We start from the raw sequence: 6,518 nt of genomic DNA, 5'->3' as shown, positions 1-6,518 counted from the left end.
ATTAACTGCATGTTCAAATATATCGATCTCCTTTTTAGTTTTCTGTGAAAGAAAACTATTATGATGGCTTTGTGTATCCATCAGCACTTTTTTTCTGTCCTCACTTTTTCTGTCCGTCCTCAGATCTTAAAAAACAACAAAACATACCAAATTGTAGTTTATATATATATATATATATATATATATATATATATATATATATATATATATATATATATATATATATATATATATATATATATATAAGGTTAAAGTTAGCCATAGTCGTGCGTCTGGCAAGGATATTGGCCAAGCCACCACCGGGCCAAAGTTAAAGTTAGCCGTAGTCGTGCGTCTGGCAACGATATTGGCCAGGCCACCACCGGGCCATGGTTAAAGTGAGCCGTAATCGTGCGTCTGCCAACTGTATAGGTCAGGCCACCACTGGGCCGTGGTTAAAGTTTCATGGGCCCTGGCTCATACAGCATTTTACCGAGTCCATGGAAGTTACGCCTATTTTCGGTGGCCTTGATTATACGCTGCACAGAAAACTCGATGGCGCAGCATTTTTACTCTCTCTCTCTCTCTCTCTCTCTCTCTCTCTCTCTCTCTCTCTCTCTCTCTCTCTCTCTCTCTCTCTCTCTGTCCTTTTTTTAAGCGCTTCTATTGATCGTTCTTCTGTGCAAGATGAGCTTTTAATTCAAGTGATGTATGAGGCACTATCTGTGAGGTATAATTGTGACTGAGTGACAGTGTTATCCATCTGTGTAAGCCTTAAGTACGACTGTATTTGTCAGATTTAACTACAACTAAGTGATCGTGTTACTCATCTTTTCGAGGTTTGAACATGACGGAATAATCGTGTTATTCATCTGCCTGAGGTTTAAATGTGATTGTGACGTTGTGACTGACTGAATGGGCGTTTTATTCATCGTTGAGAGGTTATTCATCTCTTCAGGACCGTGGATTTGACGTTACACAGCTATTCAGGTCTTCAGGGCCGTCGATTTGACGTTACACGGCTATTCACGCATAGCTCACGCATATCTGGGCCACTTTATTTCAAGAGATTTCGAAATACCTTCTCAGGCATGATTGTTTGGCAGCAGCATCAGAGTCCATCGAAAAATGATGCCTTTTCTTACTAATGCAATTGAAGTCTAGATAACTTAACGTAGGGTTGATATTTTTAACAGGAAAAAGTGAGCGAAACAGATAGGCTGCTTAACATGGGGTAGACTTTTTTAACAGAAAAAAAAAACAGAACAAAAGGCTGCTTAACATAGGGTAGATATTTTTAACAGGAAAAGCATTCGAAAAAAATAGACTGCTTAACATAGGGTAGATATTTTTAACAGGAAAAAGTGAGCAAAAAAGATAGGCTGCTTAACATAGGGTAGATATTTTTAACAGGAAAAGCATTCGAAAAAATAGACTGCTTAACATAGGGTAGATATTTTTAACAGGAAAAAGTGAGCAAAAAAGATAGGCTGCTTAACATAGGGTAGATATTTTTAACAAGAAAAAGGGAAAAAAAATAGACTGCTTAACATAGGGTAGATATTTTTAACAGGAAAAAGTGAGCAAAAAAGATAGGCTGCTAAACATAGGGTAGACATTTTTAACAGGAAAACGTGATCGAAAAAGATAGGCGGCTTAACATAGGGTAGATATTTTTAACAGGATAAAGAGCAAAAAAAAAAAAAAAAAAAAAATAGCCTGAAAAATGATTCGAAGCGCCTTGCCATCATTTATTCTCGAGTAATTTCGAAGTTTAATGACTTTTACAATGAATTTTTGACTCTTGGTTATTCATAATTTCCCATGATGTATCATTCTCTTTTTTTTTCCTATCTGCGAAAAGGAAATGGCATTATCATGTCGCTGGTTTTTCTCATACTGCGTCATTACCCGTGGCAGTTTTTTCTCCTCTTAGGATGTTTCATTTCCTTTATCACCAGCCGGTAAGATCATTAATCTTTCCTATTTTTTTATATTAATATTTTACTCCTCTTCGCATATTTATTTGACATTTTTAGTCGAATTTAGACAACCTCAGTAATAATAACAGTATGCTTCTAATATGAAAAATAACGGTGACAATGAAATGGTAAGTCTCTCTGGATCCAATTTTTCTAATAATGAACTTTTATTGAAGCTTTTAAAAGTATTTTCGCAGCTAAATAGAAATGGATATACTCTTACCATAGTCTTCCTTTCCGACATCGTTGTGGTTACAGAAGTGATTACTGTTCACAAGTGCTCGCAGATACGAAAAAATAAAATAATGGTAAATTTTGAAAGCCGAAGTTAATAGTTTTTTCGCAGGGCAAACAGCTAAATTATCACAGGAGGATTATTCAGATAAAAAAATAACAATTATAGAACGACTTTACTGTTATTGTCCGTACAAAGGCAACTTTTTTTCCCCATTAGTTGTGTAGATAGAGCCGTAATGAAACTCCATAATTGAAAATACTTGAACAGAGCGTTTCAGGTTATCGAAAATGAAAGCCTTTAATGTTAATGGTTTATGATGGAGAGCTGTTATGTTATTAAAGCTGAAGTGACGCCTGTATTTATGGATGATAAACTGGAGCCACTTTAACAGCCTAATTTCCGGTTAAATGTGGCCCTTCAGACGAGTGGTTTTGGCAAAATGAAGAGGTTAGGAGGAGTGCCAGTAGACGAGAGGATATCGAAATACTATACTCGGATAAAAGCCTTCGTCACTGTTAACGGAATGTTTGTCATTTTTCTCTTCTAGTTCGATTCAATGTTTTAAATAATGCTCAGCGTACATTCCACCACTTTTCATTTTGTATGTTTTCCTCGAAATTATTCGGTTTCGAAAATGATTTGCGTTGCATTTGTTTATATCTAAATGTATTCAATTTACAGAAATAGATGTTTGAACCATGTTGACGTCAAAGAAAAATCAAGAAATACGTAACTTTTATGAACTGGAAAAATGATTCGGAAGTGCATTTTCGTCCTCATAATCATTTAGACACCAAACAACCGAAAAATGAAACAGTTACTGTAGTAGATTCACATCACCCGTGCATCTGATGTCTAGGCCCGTCCCTTACGACGCTCCTGATTGGCTGTTGATAAGCCAATCACTGGGATGAAAACTCTCAGTCTCTCGAGAGAGTTCACATAGGCAAGATGTATGTTCCACCTCAGGAGAGGTGGAACATACATCTTGCCTATGTGAACTCTCGAGAGAGACTGAGAGTTTTCATCCCAGTGATTGGCTTATCAACAGCCAATCAGATGTGGACTCACGAGAGAGACTAAGAGTTTCCAGCCATGTGATTGGCTTATCAGCAGCCAATCAGGAGCGTCGTAAGGGACGGCCCTAGACATTAGATGCACGGCTGATGTGAATCTACTACAGCAAGGCTATAAGATCATTCTTTAACCTGTTATTGAAAGCAAGACGCACTATTATGATCACGTTTTTATTTGTTTCCACGTTTCATTATTCAGTATTGATGAGATTATTTATTAAGGGAAATAAAATCATTACAAAAAGATGTGCTGGTTTCTAAAACTCAGCTCTGTTGATATACTTCTATCCTAAAAGTTGGCATAAAAATCTTGTTCAGTTTTTATTTAAAGTATCCTTAGGGGAGGCTTCTAAAAGAAGGGTAAATGACTCTCTCTGAAGTTTTATGGCCAGATTTCCTTTGTGTTTTTTCTTAGCTTTTACTTATATGTCTTTTTAACCGAAAGAAAAAATAGCATTCTCTCTTTAGTGGGTCTGGAATAAAGTAATTTAATTTCTGAGCAGCCTTCTAGGGAACATATCAAAGTCTGATGTCACATTCATAAAAACAAAATGAAAAATAAATAAACAAATAAAGTGAAACGGAATAGCATATAAAAGTAGATGTAATGTCTTGACTGGGAAAGAAGTTAATCTAAGCACTAGCCGTGAGATTCGTGCATTTTCCATTGTTGCAATAAAAATAAAAGATACAGTTGCGGGAAATGATATATTAAAGTAAGTTTTCATAAAATTAGAAGAAAAGACTTAGTGAAGAATGCTTTGCAACACAAAGCGGTGGAAAGTTTGCTTACACAGTAAGGCCTTGGATCTTTATCTGTATAATTTTAAGCATTGCTACTCCTTCGGCTAATAAGGTTTTGAAACGTTCTTTGTAATGTAAAGCGTCAGGACTTTCCTGAAACTCTTTGGCTTTGGAACTTTCTTAATGAAATAAAGCGATAGGACTTTCCTTAAACTGTAAAGCTTTGGAACTTTCTTTGTGATATAAAGCTTTTAAACTTTCTTTGCAATATAAAGCTTTGGAACTTCCTTTGTACTATAAAGCTTTGGAACTTTCTTTTTACTATAAAGCTTTGGAACTTCCATTGTACTATAGAGCTTTGTAATTTTCTTCGTAATTACAGCTCTGGAACTTTCTTTGTGATATAAAGCTTTGGAACTGTGTAATATAAAGCATTGGAATTTTATTCGTAATATACAACTTTGGAACTTTCTTCGTAATATACAGCTTTGGAACTTTCTTTGTACTATATAGCTTTGGAACTTTCTCTGTACTATAAAGCAAAGGGATTTTCCTTACAATAATATAACGCTTTTAATTTCCTTAAACTGTGAAGTCGAAAATTATTGGCGAAAGGTAAAAAAAAAAAAGAAATAAATTCAGAGACTGTTATAATATCTTTTCGTCATTTGAGTTAGGAATAGTGGGTATACTTTCCTCTTCAGCGTAGGCATAAAACTCTCATTTGCGACTCATGCTTTTCTTTTCCCTTGTTTCTTGGAAGGAGGTTAAACTCTCTCCCGAACTCTGATGGCGGCTAAGTTTGTTTATGTCTTTTTCTTGTGCATCTTTTTATCCGGGAAATTTTTTTTCCTCTTTAGTGTTTAGGAGTGGAGCAATTTCCTTTTCGAATGTCTTTCCCTAAGCGAATGAACATTAAACTCGTACCTTTTCATGGGCGAAAGAAAATCGGAAAAATAAATGAAAGTTAGGATAAGGAAATGCAAAAATAAAGTCAACAAAAATAAATTGACATAAATCATTAATGATATTGCAAGGAAGAATGGATAAGAAAGTTGCTTAAGAAAAACAAATTCTTAGTTCTAAAACACATATTGATATTTTACATCTAACAAGTGAAACGTTTCCATAAATTTAACGAAAAGTGAAATGGAAATTAATCAAAATAAAATCCACGCACGCATTAGTAAAACTTTTTCTCGTTTACAGTCATAGAATATGAATATATGAGCATCACGAGAGTGAATGCAGATGAAGAATTAGACCATAGAAATGTGCAGTACTTGTTCCATGGAGTAATGAGATCATTAGAAATTACTAATGACCTCATTATTTATGGAACAAGTACCGCTCATTTCTATGGTTAGGCCCTCATTTGTATTTCACTCTGGTGATGCTCATATATTCGCACCCTAGTAGTATAAACAAGAATAAGTTTTACTAATACATGTGTGGCTTTCATTTTTATTAATATTTCCATTTCCCTTTTAGTCAAATTTATGGAAACATTTCATTCGTTAGATGTCATATGATGACATTCTAAGACCTCTTTATTTATCGAATAACATCATTATATGCTCTAAAACTCGGAATTTTTCTAAGTAATTTCTAAGTATATATCAATCATGTTATCCCCCAAGTCATTTCTCCTTGTGATAGTTTCTATAACTCGGAATTTTTCTAAGTAATTTCTATGTATATACCAGTCATGTTGTCCCCCAAGTCATTTCTCCTTGTGATAGTTTCTATAACTTGGAATTTTTCTAAGTAATTGCTAATTATATATCAGTCTTGTTATCCCTCAAGTTATTCCTCCTCATTATAGTTTCTATAACTCGGAATTTTTCTAAGTAATTTCTAAATAGATATCAGTCATGTTATCCTTCAAGTTATTCCCCTCATTTCTATAGTTTCTAATAATCGGAATTTTTCTAAGTTATTTCTAAATAGATATCATTGTTTCCTCAAGTTATGTTATCTTCAAGTTATTCTATATTCAGTTTCATACCCCCTCGAACTCGGAATTTTTCGAAGAAACTTCTAAGTATATATCAGTCATGTTATCCTTCAAGTTATCTCTCTTCATTATAGTTTCTATAACTTTGGAATTTTTCTAAGTAATTGCTAATTATATATCAGTCTTGTTATCCCTCAAGTTATTCCTCCTCATTATAGTTTCTATAACTCGGAATTTTTCTAAGTAATTTCTAAGTACATATCAATCATGTTATCCCTCAAGTTATTTCCTCTCGCCTCATGTAGGGCTTAGAATCCCCCTGAATAATTTTACACATAAGTCATTTTAGACATGAAGCAGTATTTATCAGAAGCTACTTGATAAAAAAAAAAGTTTGTCTTGGATTTATTTAAGGGGATTTACGATGTTAATCGTGCTGTTGGAGTGAGGAATCCCTCTGATATTAAAACTTGATGAGATATTACTTACCGAAGGATTATTGCTCATGACTGACGTTAGTGTAGTGCATCTCACGGGACAGA

General features: G+C 34.3%; 1 protein-coding gene across 2 annotated transcripts in view; it reads left to right on the top strand.

Moving 5' to 3' along the window:
• The window catches only part of LOC135206744 (neprilysin-1-like), a 684,073-nt gene that overhangs the window by 409,388 nt on the left and 268,167 nt on the right, over positions 1 to 6,518 (top strand). The gene's annotated exons all lie outside the window — the stretch shown is intronic.

Source organism: Macrobrachium nipponense, chromosome 31 (genome assembly GCF_015104395.2).
Source record: "Macrobrachium nipponense isolate FS-2020 chromosome 31, ASM1510439v2, whole genome shotgun sequence".
NCBI classification, from domain to species: domain Eukaryota; kingdom Metazoa; phylum Arthropoda; class Malacostraca; order Decapoda; family Palaemonidae; genus Macrobrachium; species Macrobrachium nipponense.
The sequence above is the reverse complement of the archived record's forward strand: the minus strand, read 5'-3'. Positions and strand labels throughout refer to the sequence as shown.